Genomic DNA, 16279 nt, shown 5'->3' with positions numbered 1-16279 from the left:
GTAAGCAGCTTATCCTGGAGCTGAGGCTAGGATGTGTCCTAGTTTGGTCCCAGAGTTTACCTGGGGAGCAGAATTCTCTTCAGAGAGAGCAAAGCAAGTGCTGTGCTATGAGAAGCAAGATGCTGAGAAGTTCAATGTACTATAGTCTGGCTATGCTAATGGCTCATTTCACATGAAATGTGCAAGTGCCTTGAAAACCAAAGTAATTGCAGCAGCAAGCCTGCCCCAGTTGAGCCTATTTCTATTTTACCTGTCTCATACATGTATAAATTCCCCTTTCCCCAACTGGAAGGGAAGCACTGTGCTCCTCACAGCTCACTTTGGGCAGCTCCCTTCCACAAGAGTTACTATAAACACTTTGTGGAATGAACAGTCACTGGCAGTGACTCCAGGTGACACAACATCAACAGCTTGACAAAGCTCATTTCTGAATACACTGGTCCTTTGAGAAAAAGCTAAATAATCCCAGGGAAAAAACATTGTTAGAACAGGTTCTTTGAGGCACGTTGGTGGGAGACAGCAAGGCGTGGTCTTCCTTGGCTTTTGTACCAGAAGGATAAGCAGTGTGCTCAAAACAACTTCCTAATTAAGCCACTTGTCTGCTCTGTGAAATGATCCTTGCTTATCCCCTTTCCTGTCCTTCCCAGCCCTTGGCTTTGAGCACTTTCTGCTTGTACTTGGCTTTGGCAGTCACAGATGAGAGGCTGTGGTTTAGGGCAGCTGGATGCACCTTTGACATAACTGTAGTGGGCAGGGTCATCAGATTCGGGGCTCTGCTGTCAAAGGGACAAATTTAACTGCTTTATTTGCCAGAGAGATGTGCCAGACCCTGTGCTAACGTGAGCCCCATGCTCTGTGACAGCAGCATCCCTGCCTTGGGCTCTGGTGTGAGCAGCTTGCACCCACAGCTGGGTTCAGAGGGCAGCTTACAAATGTCAGCTACCTGCTTTTGAGTCCATTGCTTTAAAAATAAAACTTGTTAACTCACACCACAGCTACACCCACCACCATGTACTGGAAGATTAAGCAAGGCATGAAATGCCATCCCAAATCTTTCCCTGAATACTGCTTATCTGAGGCCTGCCCCTTTTGGACATCAGAAGTTTTACTGAAACATCAGACTGGCTTAAAGAAATGTATGAAACTGCTTGGACTAGTACAGATATAGATATGTCTGTGCAATATAGATATTGCACCTGCAAAGTTATCATCTGGTATCCTAAAAATATAAAATGTGCAAGGAATGAGGAAAAACAATGCAACACTGGTTCTCTGTAATAAATTCTTCTCCCGTCCCCCGTTATTTTCATCTTGTGCCATCTCCGCCATGAAACTGGTGAGAAACCTGCTCCTTTTATTCAGGGGTCAACAGTGGCCTGGCTCACCAGTGGTCAGATTTGGAGGAGTAATTCCTTACTTCAGCCTCCACTTCTCTGGAGTTTAGTGTTTTCCTCGGCGCTGGACTTCAGCTTTGGTGCATGTTTGAAGGAAGCAGCTGCTGGGTGGTGGGCACAGCTCTCACCTGACCTGCCAGCTGCCTGTGCTGAGGCTCAGTAGGAGCTTTGATGTTTTATCCCTCACAGCGCATTTGAGCAAAAATTCCCTTTGGCTGTGCTCCCCTGATGGAGGAGCAGCTCTGAGTGGAAAAATTCCCTTGGCCTGGACAGTCAGTTCACCACTCCCTTTCCCCAGGGATGTCTGAGCTGCTGTGCGGCCCCTCCAGGCCTGCTTGCAGCTCCTTCCCTGCTGCGGCTGCATGCCCTGGCGTGGCAGGAGTGTCCTGGAAGCACATCCAGGGCTGCTGGCACCTTGCCTGCCCAGGAATGCTGGAGCACAGGCTCTCCCCCTGCTCTCTGCGTGACCTGTGGGCAGGAGAGCGGCCCCTGCTCACACAGCAGAACAAATGCTGGGCCCTCTGCCAGCACCATTAGTGAAATACCTGCACGGCCATTAAAGATGCCTGGGGCAGCCTTTAGGGCATGTGGAACAGGCTCTGCTGTGGGGTCTGAGGGGCAGCTCTGCCACAGAGCCCGGGGCAGCCCAGCACAACCCTCTGCTGGCCCAGGGCTGGGCATGGGCCCCTCTGGCTGGGACTGCTCCTGAAACCGGGCTGGCTGTGACCAGACCCTTCCTGTGCCACTGAGCAGTCAGCTGTGCCCCAGCTGTGCCCCAGCTGTGCCCCAGCTGTGCCCCAAGTGTCCTTTCTAGACCTGCTGGATGGACATTATGAAGGGGTCTCCTTCCTCATATAAACCACTCCAGGTCCATCTGCCCATTGCAGTAGTTTGCACTGGAGGGTTGCAATTCTCAAATCCCATCTCTCGGGCTGTGCAAAACTTTGAGAAGTTATTTGCAGCCTGTGTCAGGACAGTCAAAGCAGATCACAGAGCACCTAGCAGAGTTTTGCTTGATGCTTGTTGAATTTGGCTCTGGCCTGAAGAGAACAGAGGTTTTTAACTTCCAAAAGAAAAGAAAGTGACACTAAAAGCTTGGATTGCTTCATGCCAGGGGAAGTGACTTCATGCAGGCCTGGTGATGGGAAGAACAAGGCAGGAAGCAAAATCAGCTGCCCCCCAGGGCTGGGCTTTGCCCTGGCACAGCAGAGCTCCAGGAGCATCCCAGCACAGCCCTGGCACACAAACCACCAGCCAGCTACACCCCACAAATGTCCCCTTTGGTGTCCCTCAGTGAGGACTGGGGACCCACAAGCCTTCACCAGCCCAAGGTGAGGCACACTGGGTGACCCAAGGTGGGCAGCACTGAGGAGAAGCACCGTCCTTTTGCAGGCACCCATCTGCAGCTGGAGATAAAGCTGTGCTGAGTATGTCTGAGCAGGTTGCTCAGCCTGGCTGGGTGATTTTCCCCTGGATGAGTAATCCTGTTTTCCTAAAGCCTGCCGACAATATTTTTCCCTGGCAAATGCTCTCCTTGGGGTTCTTGTGCCAAAACTAATTTTTACAGGTAGACTTTGGTAGCGAGCCCGTGCTCGATAAACAGGGGCTGGGGGGGAGCTCCCCCTCCCAGCAAAAGGGACCCCACAAAGAGCCACTTTCTGCTCCCCTGGAGCCAGCCCAGTGGGAGATGGGCCAGGTTTCCCTTCCAGCCTCACTGGTGGAACTTGCAGTGGCCACAAAGCAAACGAAAGCCATGGAGGATCAGGGAGGCACTGGCATGGCAGCCCAAGCAGGGCTGGCTGGCCTGGTGGTGCCAGCCTGGCCGGGCACAGCCGTGCCACAGCCGTGCCACAGCCGTGCCACAGCCCCCTGGTCCAGCCCCAGCTGCTGGAGGATCCCCTGCCCTGGTGCCCAGGGAAGGGCAAAGACTAAAAACAGTGGGGGGAAAAAATATCCTGAGGCTCCAGCTGTTGGTTTCATGCATTCCTGTACTTTGTGGGACAGTGTGTAACTTGTTGCTGTGCGAGGGCTGGGACTTGCTCCCACCATGGTGCATGCTCCGGAGCCAAAGGGACAATTCCTGATGTTCCGATGCCACCTTGTTCTCAAAGCCCTCGTGCCCCCAGAGCTCCCAAAAAGCCCCCAAATCACCATCCCCACTCAGACTCAACCAGCAGGAGGGTCTCAGGGAGCAGGTCTCGTGGGAGGTCAGGGCACAGCCTCATGCATGGAGGAAGTGGGAGGTGAAGGGAAATACCCACAGCACTGGAAGTGGTGTAGGTTGTACAGAGGAGCTTCTTTGCCCAGCCACAGGAGCATTTCTCTCAGCCAGGCTTGGAAAAATCCTGATCCCGGCTTCAACCCCACAGTTGTTTTTATGGTGAGGAGCTGCAGCCGGGTTCCTGCTGGGCCTTCATCCTCCTCATTTCCCTGCCGTGTGCTGCTGCTGGCAGCACAAAGTCCCAGCCAAGCTCACCCAGGCAGGCTGGATGACACAGGCAGAGCTGTGGATGCACACCTTAACACCCCTGGGTAATGGGACTAAAACATCCCCAGGGCAGCACAGAGAGCTTGCCCACCTCACTCCACCCTGGGTGGGCACAGCAGAGCAGCCAGGTGTTCCAGCCTGCTGTTAGATCATCTCAACACCACAGTTTGGCTCCAGAAGACAAGATCAGCCACACCTGGCACTGGGAGTTGGGTTTGAGTCAACAACATCATTTGAAGATGTGTGTAAATGCAGTTAAAAAAGAAACCCAAACCCAAACCACCCTAAACCAGCTACTGACCTGGCTGCCATGAAACTGTCCCCAAAGGCAGCAGCATCAGCCTCCTGAGGCTCAGGCCAGCCCCAGGCAGCACCCCACAGCCAGCACAGTGCCAGCACCTTGCAGAAGACAGAGGGATGCTTCAGCCAGCAAGGCACCAAGCAGAGGCAGGACCCCTCCTCCAGGCAGCAGCTGGGCTGAGCCATCCTGGCAAAAGAAGCCCCACGGGCCTGATTTCTCATGGCTTTTCCTACCTCAGCCACAGACAGCACTGAAATCCAGCTGAAGTCACCATCGTGAACTTTCTGTTGCCACTGGAACACCAGAGCAGGGTTCCACACTGGGCTCAGCCTAGGAGCAGAGGGTGCCAGTCTCAGCTCTACACCCCAGGGCCACCTCGCGGGTTTGCTGGAAATTTTCCCGATTTTCCTTGCTGGAGAGGGCAGGGAGGCAGCTGAGTCTGGGTTTCCATCAATGCCCAGCCCCTGCAGCAGCCAGGAGATGTGTCCAGGCCACTGTGTCCATGAGCTGCTCTGTGTGTCCATGGGCTGCTCTGTGTGTCCATGGGCTGCAGCTCTGTCTGTCCATGAGCTGCTATTCTGTGTGTCCCAGCCCTACTCCGCATGTCCCAGCCCTGCTCTGTGTCCCAGCCCTGCTCCGTGTGTCCATGAGCTGCTACTCTGTGTGTCTCTGCCCTGCTCTGTGTGTCCCAGCCCTGCTCCGTGTGTCCATGGGCTGCTATTCTGTGTGTCCCAGCCCTACTCTGTGTGTCCCTGCCCTGCTCCGTGTGTCCATGGGCTGCTATTCTGTGTGTCCCTGCCCTGCTCTGTGTGTCCCAGCCCTGCTCCGTGTGTCCATGGGCTGCTATTCTGTGTGTCCCAGCCCTGCTCCGTGTGTCCTGCTATTCTGTGTGTCCCAGCCCTGCTCTGTGTGTCCCAGCCCTGCTCCGTGTGTCCATGGGCTGCTATTCTGTGTGTCCCTGCCCTGCTCTGTGTGTCCATGGGCTGCTATTCTGTGTGTCCCAGCCCTGCTCCGTGTGTCCTGCTATTCTGTGTGTCCCTGCCCTGCTCCGCGTGTCCCAGCCCTGCTCCTGCAGGGCTCTCCAGCCAGGGAACGCTGCCCAGCCTGGCACGGCTGCGCTCGGCTGCAGGAGCCAGAGCCCCTGGCAGCTCACCCAAGCAGCTGCTTTTTTACACAGTAAGAAGGGGGGACACCAACCCCGTTCTGGCACTGCAAGCAGCAGCCTGGGGCACAGCCAGAGCCGGTGGTGTCCCGAGGGAGGTGACAGCTGCTGCTGTGTCCCTGATCACCGACTCTTGGCAGGGGAAGTGTTGCTGGCGTGCCGTGCCAGCGAGGAGCCCCCAGCTCCTGAGCAGGATTTGCATCCACCCGAACACCGGCACTGTGCAGGGAGCTGCTGGGATCGGGCCATTAGATGGGGCTAGAGTTACAGGATTAGGATTTGTATTTCAGACTCCGAGAAGGGCTTGCCCGGGGTCAGCAGGTGAGTCCTGGTCATCCCTGCCGTGGTCTGACGCTCTGAGACAGGGGATGGGCGCTTGTGGGATGCAGAAGCATGGCAGGAGGGATGGGAGTCCCACGTAGTCTGTGGGAAGCTGTAGGTGGGAGAGATTAGCAGATTTCCACTCCCGGTGTTGCAGTTTCTCCACCCCCATTCCCCTGTAACATCCCTTGGTTTTCCCTGGTGTGGCACACAGATCACAGAAATGGGAAATGATCATGGATCATAGAAACACCTGGCAAAGGCAGGTGCCTGGTGCTCATCTGCCCATGGGCTCTTTTGGCTGATAGAAAGAGTGTCACCAGCTCCTGGCCTAAACCAGAGAACTGTCAAGGCTGCAGGTGCTGGATAAATGTTTAGGGAAAAAAAAAAAAACCAGTTGAAGACTTTGAAGCTCCAAAATAATCCCAAGCTGAGCAATCCCTGGAGAAACCAGCACATCTGTGGCACTGCTGGGGGGGTGAAACAGGGAGCAGAGCTTGCCCAGGGTTTGCCAAGGCCCAGTGAGACCCCTTTGCCATGGGGCCATCCCATCCCTTTTGCCCTGCAAGCTCAGGGGCCTCTGTGGTGCTGGAGGCGGAGGAGCTGGGCTGGCCCTCGTGCCAGCAGCATCAGCATCTCTCCTACCACAGTGGGAACTACTGGATTAAAGACCACAAAGCCAAACTGCAGGCACAACCATTGGCCTCCTCCCTGCACAGGCACATTCTGTGTAGCAGAAATTCACTTTCCAGCATGCACATTGCTGTCCCTTCGAAGGCAGGAGCACCCAGGAATAGCTGCTGACAAAGCTGTCAGAAAACACCAGGATTTTTGCAGCTCCCACATCCTGTTATTTGTGGGAATAAAGCCATTTATCCTGGATGAGAAGAAGATGGGATGCCCTCACCCTGCACCCAAACCCACTCCACTCTCCCAACACCTGAATGGGAGGACATTCAGCAGAGCAAGTGCCACCCCAGCCTCCGGGAAGGATGGATCAGCCTGGAGAGAGCCCCTGTGCTCCACCAGGACAGCCACACCAGTGCCCGGCCTTACCAAGTGCACGGGGCATTGCCCAGGCCAACACTGGTAACAAAAACCAGCCCTTCCCATCCTTTATAAAGCAGAAAATACCAGACATGCCCCAGGAGCAGGAAGCCCAAGGCTGCTGGAGCAGGCAGCACACGTGCCTGCGTGAGGCGGGTGAGCAGGAAAAGAAATAGGAAGCGGAGACAAAGAATTTCCGCAACATCCCTCCAAACCGCTTCCTGCACGCTGGGAGGCAGGAAACACTCGCAGGAGAGATGCCCAGCCCAGGCTGAGCAGGGCCCCACACAGCCCCTGGGGAGATGGGCTAAACACAGGGAATTAGATGGGAACTCACAGCCCACACCCAGAGTAAAAATCCCATTTGATGCATCACGAATCCTGGACTTGGGAAGGGCTCTTCACCTCAGAAAACAGGTGGACCAAACTCTCCAGGATCCATATCTACGTCCCACCTCAGCACAAAGCCCCTCCCAACAGCCCGGTGAGGAGTAAGCCACCAGGAATGCCACTGATCCTCTGTGAGCCTGGAGGGACACCCTAATTTCAACACTTCCCTTTGCTCCACGAGAAAAACAGGGAGACAGGCTGGTTACTTGTGGATTGAGAAACGTCATGTTTGGATAAAAAACTCAGTCCCGGCCCAAGGGGCAGGAAGGCTGGAGCCCCAGGAGATGCTTCTAATTCCTTAAAGTAATCTGGGAGGAGCCAGTGGCTGCCTGGTGCAGTTCCCTGCATCCCAAAGGTGACATTTCACATCCCCCAGAAGCACTGCTGACCCATGCACAGCTTTTCAGCCAGCTGCAGACAGTGCTTTTCCTGCTTCTATGGAAAGTTTTGGATTTAGCTGCATTAGGAAGCAGAGCTGCATTTGCTTCCTGGCCCTCCACCCCCTGTTTAGTAGAGGCAATGCCTGCAGCTGGCAAATCCAGCTCCAGAGAAAGGGAGTGACTTTTACATATTGGAAAGGTGTGTTGTCAGAGCATCTGTGTGATAATCTGTGTTTTATACATGCAGATATGAAAAATTCTGGGTTTTTTTTTTTTTAATTTTATTGAATTTCTCCTCATTTTGTGGGCTATTCATTTTGTGTTCCTGCTGGGTTTTGCAGCTGGCAGCCCCCTGCTCCAGGCTGCTAAATGAGAAGTTTCATTTGGGTTGGTTAAATAAACCTCTCCCTGTCAGAAGGGAGCATCTCTCATACGTGGGGTGGGACCAGACTCTGTCACCAAAGACAGGGTGACACATTAGGGAACTTTGACACGGGATTATGCCTTTTTTTTTCCCTCCCTGATCTGTTTGGCAGTAGATGGTTAATGCCTGTAGTCAGAAGCACTTTGTTAGGCAGCTCATTAGTTAATCATGCTTGCACTGTGATTTCTCCTGTCCCCATGCATGTGACAAGGGGAGCTGAGGAATCCATGGGAATTATTTAAATCACCCACGTCCCAAACTTAAGGCTTAAACGCCCTGACAGGCAAAGGAGCATTAATTCATACAACCTCCTGGCATTTTCCCAGTGTCACTACTGTACTCCAAAATATTAATAAGCCCCAAAGCAGTAATGGTTAACACTTCAGCCAGTTAGAAAGAGGCGGGGGAGGGGGGTTAAACATTAATTTGTCAGGAAGATGACAAGATTATTTACATTGTCAGAAAAGCAGCTCATTAAAGCTGCCCTCATGCAAATACTTGGCCATGCTTTGGTGGGAGAGCATAAAGCAAGGGGGCTGCTCCTGACAGCAACTTGCTGCAGGGTTGCAGCAGGAGAGTCACAGCTCAGATGAGAGGGAAGGAACAGCAAGGGGAAGGGATCTTCTTTAAAAAAAATCTAGGCACAAGTGTGAGAGAAGACATTGCAGCTGCGTGGTTTGAAACCAACCTGTTGGGCAGGATGTGCCAGATGTGACTGACAAGCTTTGATGGCTTTGAGATGTTCCCCTTCTCCTTCACCCAGCGAGCACCAGCAAGGACCAGCGTGCTTCAATGCCATTTCTGTGTAAAAGGATGTAACTGGCCCCAGGTGTGAGGATCCCCTGCAGCACACAGCCCTGCCCTGTCACCCCCAAGGCACCCAGCCATGCACACAAGTGACACAAGAACCACGTCCTGGAGCTGCCCCCAAGGCTTTACCCAGGGACTGAGCTAAGGGATACCTCCAAGCTTCAACTGTCAGAGAAACCTCTAAGAGTTTATTTCAAACCTTTATTATCTTAATACTTAATTCCCTGATGCTGGGCTTGTGCAGATTTTCAGCAGCCACCCTGCACTCTGTTTACACACTGAGCACCCAAGGAATGCATTTATTTTTGAAGGTCTAGTATTCAGTGACAGGGCTCTGACATCCTCAAGGAAAAGAAACTTGGGAACACAAACTTCCAGACACAAATTACTCTGCTACATTCCCCAAGCATGCAAGGAAGAGGAGCAGCCCCTAAAAAAACACTATCAGCCACAACTTGGATGTCAGTCATGCAGGGAGGACCTAACTTTGCTGCTGGTCCCAGCGGCACTGGGGAGAGGGGAACTGGGTGCAGATGGGCACTTCCCCACTTGGTCACTTGTAGGGGGAATTGGACATTTACTGGTTTTAGGTAAAGCTGAAAACCTCCCCCTCTGAGTGGCAAGGGGTGTCAGTAGGGTCTCTGGTGCTCCCTGGGCATCCCAGCACTGTGCCAAGGGTGTGCTGGGATGGACAGGAGATGGGGTAGCCAGCTGGGAGCCCTCCCTGCTCCATTTCACCCCCACATTTGTACTGTTTGGCACTGGGCAGCACAATCCATCAGGAAGGCAGGCTGGATGAGAGCAGCAGAGATGCTCCTCACACAACAAGGAATGCTGAGCCCCTGAGGATGAGCCCAAAGCCTCCACTGCAGCTGCTGGCTCAGGGCTGGGCTTCCCACAGGGCACTGTGATCGTCAGAGGGACCATCCCAGGAGGGTGAGCCTGGAGAAGGATTTACCCTTGTGACTGCAGAGCTGCTGGGGCCTCACTCTATGCACCCACTCAGCTCCCGGGTTCTCCCGTGGCCCTACTGCCACCGCCCTCCCCTCTGCACCCAGTGTCCCACCTCCTCCCAGAGCATCCCCCCAGGCCCCTCTGGGATGCTGAACTGCCTGGTTTTGCTGGGAGCTCAGGACCCAAGAGGAAAAAAGAGAGGGAGACTGGAGTCCTGGTGAAAAATATGCTGTCAGCAAAGCGCTGTTAGGGCCACGCCGTGGGGTTATTAAGGAGAGGCAGGGAGGAGTAACATCCTTTATAGGACCAATTTATAGTGTTGGGAAACAGGCTTATGGGCACAGGCACCCTCTCACAGGAGGATGTATGTGCTTCATCTCGGGCAGCATCCATTAAAGGGATATATTTGGACAGGGTGGTGAGGAGCAGCAGCACAAAAATCCTAAAATAGACACGACAATGTTTCTTTCTGTCTGGCTCAGCTTGCACAGGAGTTTCTGCTGCTCCTCCAACAACTTGCCCAAGGAGAGGGGTTTCCCTCCAGCACCATACCCACCTCCATCCCAAAGCTGGCTCAGTGTGGTGGGCTCAGGCTGCAGAGCCATTCCCACCATCCAGTTCAGTGCTCTGTCACTTCTGGAAGCTTTTTACAGACACCATACTCCTCACACGGCTTCCACGCTTCTCATCTCCCCTTGTCAGCCTTTATATTACATGTGTACATTCAAGTGATGCCCAGCAGGAAATTTTGCATCCCAAGGAGTAGGGTAATGCCCAGGGAAAAATCAAATCACAAACATTAGGGGGGGGTGGGAAGGGGAGGTGATAAATGCTAAATTCTGACTCAGGAAGTCAGAGAGACAAGTGAGCGAGCAAACACAGGTGGATGAAAATGAAAGAGCATTTTTGTCTTGTCTCTGAAATCCTGTCCTTTTCTATAGCCAACATCAGCTGCAGAAGGGAGGTGGGGTGGGGAAGGGACAGTGAAGAGACTGGGAAGGGACTGGGAAGGCAGGAGATCAGCAATGCAGCTGGAGGTCCCTAAAGCAGACTGCAGTCCCCTGGGGTGACATCCAGATTTTTGTTCCCTACTCTGTCCCACTGAGCTGTATAATAAATTGTGGAGTTTTTATTTAAATTCTGGTCCAATATCTGTGACTTTAGGCCTATTCCTTGCTGTTGCCATCAGTCCCTGCCCATCAGGATGTGCCACTCCAACACAGAGCACAGCAACACCTTGACCCTTGTGCTCCCACATGAAATATTTGGCATGTTCCCTGCCATGCTCAGGCAAGCCAAATATTCTTTCCTTTGATTTGTTTCAGACACAACAACCATAAACCTCATTCTCTAGCCTCTTGTTTTCATGTGATAATACTGGCTCAGAGGAAGGCAGGGATCCATCTTGCTCTGTGATGAGTGGCCTCATCACATCTGCTGAGCAAACAGCCTCAGTTTCTCCCCCTTGCTACCCAAAATCTCCTCCCAGCCCCGTCACCTCCACCTTTTCAGCCCCAGTTGCCATTTTCTCCAGGTGAACCAGCAGTGCTGGGTGCCCTGGTGGAGCTGCAGTGACCTTTGCTGTCACTCAGTGCCCAGCCAGGCGGGTGCTGGGATGGCCACTGCCCTCGGAGGCCCAGAAGTTCCTCCCCTTGGGCTCAAGGTATCCCGCACTGTTGGGAATGGAGCCCTGTGTTCTGTTAAATCACTTTTTTCCTGCACACAGGCACTCTAAGACATCTCTGAACTGACTCTGAGCCCTAGGCAGACTTTGTCGCATGGGAGTCTTTAACCCTCATTTCTTTTTGCCTTGAAGAAAACTGCCCAAACTGTCCCCATGCACACCAAACAACCCCTCACGAAGTTCTTCAGAACCACTGCTCCCTGAATAGGTGCAGAACAGCAGGAGCAATTTTCAGTTACTTTAGGAAAGTAATCAGTTACAGAATCATCACAGAAAGGTTTGGGTTGGAAGGGACCCTAAAGACCATCCAGCTCCAACCCCCCTGCCACGGACAGGGACACCTTCCACTAGAGCAGATTCCTCAAAGCCCCAGCCAATGTAGCTTTGAACACTTCCAGGGATGGGGCATCCAGAACTTCTCTGGGCAACCTGTGCCAGTGCCTCACCACCCTCACAGAGAAGAATTTTTTCCCAATATCTAACCAAAACCTACCCTCTGTCAGTCTAAAGCCATTACCCTTTGTCCTTTCACTACAGGCCCTAGCAAGAAACCCTTCTCCAGTTTTAGTGGGGTTTTTTGTTTTGTTTTTGGGTTTTTTTTGTTTTTTTTTTTTTTTTTTTTTGTTTGGTTTGGTTTTGGTTTTTTGTGTTTTTTTTTTTTTTGTTGTTGTTGTTTTTTGTTGTTGTTTTTGTTGTTGTTTTTGTTTGTTTGTTTTGTTTTGTTTTGTTTTGTTTTGTTTTTTTGGTCCTTTAGGTACTGGAAGGTGCTGCAAAGTCTCCCCAGAGCCTTTTCTTCTTCTCCAAGCTGGACAACCAGCTCTCCTCACTCCAGCAAGTCCGTGTCCTTCCTACACTGGTATTTCCAGAGCTGGATGCAGCCCTGCAGGTGGGATCACACAAGGGCAGAGCAGAGGGGCAGAATCCCCTCCCTCGACCTGCTGGCCACACTGCTGGGGATGCAGCCCAGGGCGAGGCTGGTCTGCTGTCCCACAGCAAAGTGAGCTGGCTGGGGAGCAGAGCTTGGCCAGGTTCCTGTGGGAATGCTTCCCACATCCTTGCCTTGCTGTGAGTGGAGTTCCTGGATCAGCTGGCAGCACATTTCTTCTCCCTGCAGCCGCATCTCAGGAGCGGCTCGGGTGGCGCTCTCTGGGTGGATGCAGGACTGAGGAGAAGCCTTAGGACAGGGGACACCTGTGGTTGTGATGGGAAGTTGAAGCCTTTTACCCAAACAGCCTCAACCCTTGTCACTACAAGGGATGCTCCTAGGGTTTTTTGAGCAGCCAAGCAGGGGAAATCAGTCTGGAGCCTGTCACTCCTGCAGCACCCTGTGAAAGGCAGACGCTGCCTGGTGCAGCCCTGAGATGGTTTTTGCTGGAGCATCCCATTGTGGTGACCATTGTGCTGCCGCTGAAAGGAAAACTTTCCTTAGGAAGCGTGGATTGAAGTGGTTCCTCTCAGTGCTGGATTTATTCTGGAACAGCTTTAATACGGCACCACTGCCCTTCCTTTTCTTCCAAGAAGTACTCAGAATTCCCCAGCCTGCTGCACGGATGCTCTGCTTTCCAAGTAGCCATTGCCTATAATTTTGACCACTACATAGAAGTCATTTGTGCAGTTAAAACAACTTAAATGGGAACACGAGGAGTCATTTTAACAACTGTTTGCATAGATGGAGGTTGGAGAGTGTGGCTAACCTGGAAATGGGAAAGCTGACCTCTTATCTAGAGCACAAGGCTGAGAACTTCTCGCTCTGCTCCTCACGTGTCAGATGGAAAGGAGCAAACCACCTCCCCTTAACTGTGTCCAGCTCAAGCAGAGTGGTGTTTATGGCCTCCCCAATTAACTATAGCACACCTACACATTAATCAGCTCTTTGTGCCCAGTTATTCCATTTATAACCCTTATTACATCCTTCTGTCAATGGGACATCTCCCCATCAATGCTGCCTGGAGGTGAGGGCAAAGGTGTCTGCATGGATGCGAATATGGAGCCAAGATGGCTCAGCTCCTTCCTAGGGCTGCATTTCTGCCACAGAGATGCTGTGTAACCTTGGAGAATAACAACAGCAACAACAGAAAATAATAAGCCTTTCACACAGGGAAGTTATGAAAAATTGAGCTGCTTCTGAAAGAAATAAATAGAGTAGCTTGAAGGAGAGCTAAAGCGGTCAGCTCAGCTGTGACACAGCCCCACAACCCCCAAGCTTCCAGCAGATTCTCTCAGCATTTCTTCAGTGGCTCTAAAGCATCCTTTCAGCCCATTCCATCTCTGCAGCTGGAGCCAGCCTCACACACACTGAGATATCCTGGGAGGGAGCATCCCTGCAACCCAGCCAGCAGCTCCAGCACAGCTGCCCATGCCGAGTCTGCAGCCTGGCTTTGGGAACGCAGGAGCTTCGCGAGGGCATCATTGGCTCCTGGGGAGGAGAGAAAATCATCTTCTCCCTTCTCATTTCTGTCTGCCTCAAATGAGGTCTGGAGACTGCACATCTGCTTAACGTGCCAGTCAGGCAGGGACAGGCTCCCCTTGTTTGTGGCAGAGCCACGGTCAGCCGCAGAAAGCCGAGTTTCCATGTGTAGCCTGGAGACAGGCACATGGCCCTGGCTTCCCAGCTGGAGCAGCAGCAGGGCAGGGCAGTAGAAGGAAAGCAGCAGAAAGAAAAAATGGGGATGGAGACTGGAGCAGAGCACCCACAGAATGTCTGAAACCATCCAGCAGCCTAGGTCCTCCAGTGGCACCTGGGTGCTGCCTGTCCCAGCTTGGGGTTAAGCCTCTTCCTTTTGAAAGGCAAGCCTGGCATCACTGAGGTACAAGGGGATTCATGGATGACAGTGGAAATACAGGAGCAGACAGCACAGCCAAGCTCATTCAGCAGAGCAGAGTGATAGATAGAGAGCAAACAGCCCATTGCATGCTAATTTCCCATGAGGATCAATTAACTGTAGTTAAAAAAATATATTTTTAATTTCATAGTCTTCAACTGTCACTAGCTGATTGCAGTCACAAAGTGGAGCCAAAATCCTCAGTCAAAAATGTTGGTTCCTCATTAAAAAAAAAAAAAAAAAAAAAATTGGCTGCCAATAACAACACCAGGCAGCCCTGTACCCAACAGGGACACAGGAACCAGCACAGGGGACACCAAGAACAGGCCTAATGCCAAAAGAGTGTTATGACATTTTATTAAATAAAATATGCTTATTTAGCCACCTCTAAATAAGGTGGGTGTATTTCCCACTGTTTGAATCTGTTCAGCTACGGAACAACTTCATTATTAACATCTAGGCAAGCATTTAAAGCAGCAGGGAGCTCAGCAACATTGCTGAAAGCTGATTTCCATCAGCAGAAATGCACTCCTCTCCAAGCTTCCCAGGAGAGACCTCTGTGGTCCCACCTGAATTCCTGCTCTGCCAACAGTGGAGCATCGATTCCAGCTTTCAGAGGACCTGTAATGGGAGGAGGGTGCATTTCAGGAGCTAAACCCCTCCTCTCCTGGGTAAATCTCACTGAGTGGTTGGTGTCTCTTTGGAGCTTGTTGCAGACAGTTACAATTGTCCCAGCCACACTGCAAAGGCATAAAAGCAGCAACCCCATGTTTAGGAGAGAAAACAAAAATTCAGGAGTGATGTAACTTGCCCAAAAGAGTTGAGAAAGTCATTCTTGGGGCAAGGCTGGAAGGGAAATCCTGCTCCTGGGCTCACAGAGAGAGCTGGGTGTCTATTCCCAGTGCTGACTGCGTTCCCAGTCCTCATTTTTTGCTTGTTTGGGTCTCCATCACACTTTTGCTCCACCCTGTGGTTTGTTGTACTTGGTCCTGAGTTTATTTGATATGGAAACACTTCCAGTGTGCTCTTCCTCAGCTTGTGAAGCCCTGGTCACAACTGTGGCATTGCATAAATACCAGTGGATAAAGGCTTGGTTAGTTTTATTTTGGCTGCCTTCACCCGAAGCTATAGCTCAGCACCTTACTAGGTTTCACCCAGGGGCTGAGATTTGGCACGCTGGTCCAGCAGCTCCCTGCACTCATGGGATGCAGCCACAGGTACTCTATGAATGTCCACACTGCTGGGATAAAAGCAGCTGCAACTCAGCACCAACACATCATAATTAGGTCAGCTGAAGAAGTGATTAGTACCACACTGCACCCTGAGGACAGCAGTAGCACCATGGTGCTAAATAAAAGCAGTTCCATGTGGTGCCAGTCAGCTCACGATGGACCTTATCTGCTGCCTGTTCACTTCACTTAAAAGTGAGCTGCCCACAGTGGAGTCATCTTCATCCATCTAGCAGTAAAACCCACAACCCCACAGGTTTGCTGTCTTGAGGGGAAACCACAGCTTTGTGCAACCCCAAATCCAGCCACAAGCCTGTTGGAACTGGACTCTTGTTCTGCCCCTGGCTTTACTGCACCCCATTCCTCATCTCCCTCAACACACCATCTCTGCGAGCTGGAGGCTGAGGCAAACACCCTGAGTCTGAGCTGCTCTGCAGAGCACGTGCTGGAATCCCACTAGGATGGAAGACTGCTGGAGAAACAAAATTAATTTTCTTATATTTAGCAAGAGAAACCCAAGAAAGAAGCCATCATTAGAACTGTGCTATGTCTGTCTCAAGGCTGTGAAGGCAGCTCTCAGAGGAGGTGAGGAGAGGGCAGGACAGAGCAGGTTCATGCACGGGAGGGAGAGAAATCTCTGTTCTCCACACTGCAGCCCTTCACAGCCTCTAAAGAAAGAACCTGGGCTGGCCCCTGCTGGCTGTGGCCTGAGTGATAAACGAGAGCTCCACATTTTGGTTGGTGCCATTTAAGCACTGTGCATCAGTAAAAATGTTTCTTCTTTCTGAAGAATCCACATGACTTTTTCCACTTAAAAAAAATACAGAAAAGGCATTATTAACAAGTAAACCCAGGGCAACCTACCTTTAACAG

The 16279-nt window shown here is 52.0% G+C and overlaps 1 protein-coding gene across 1 annotated transcript in view; it reads right to left on the bottom strand.

Annotated features, from left to right (window-relative positions):
* Positions 1–16279, bottom strand: part of STUM (stum, mechanosensory transduction mediator homolog) — a 287384-nt gene that overhangs the window by 210936 nt on the left and 60169 nt on the right. The gene's annotated exons all lie outside the window — the stretch shown is intronic.

The sequence above is a fragment of the Anomalospiza imberbis genome, chromosome 3, assembly GCF_031753505.1.
Source record: "Anomalospiza imberbis isolate Cuckoo-Finch-1a 21T00152 chromosome 3, ASM3175350v1, whole genome shotgun sequence".
NCBI lineage: Eukaryota > Metazoa > Chordata > Aves > Passeriformes > Viduidae > Anomalospiza > Anomalospiza imberbis.
This window is presented reverse-complemented; position numbering and strand designations above follow the sequence as displayed.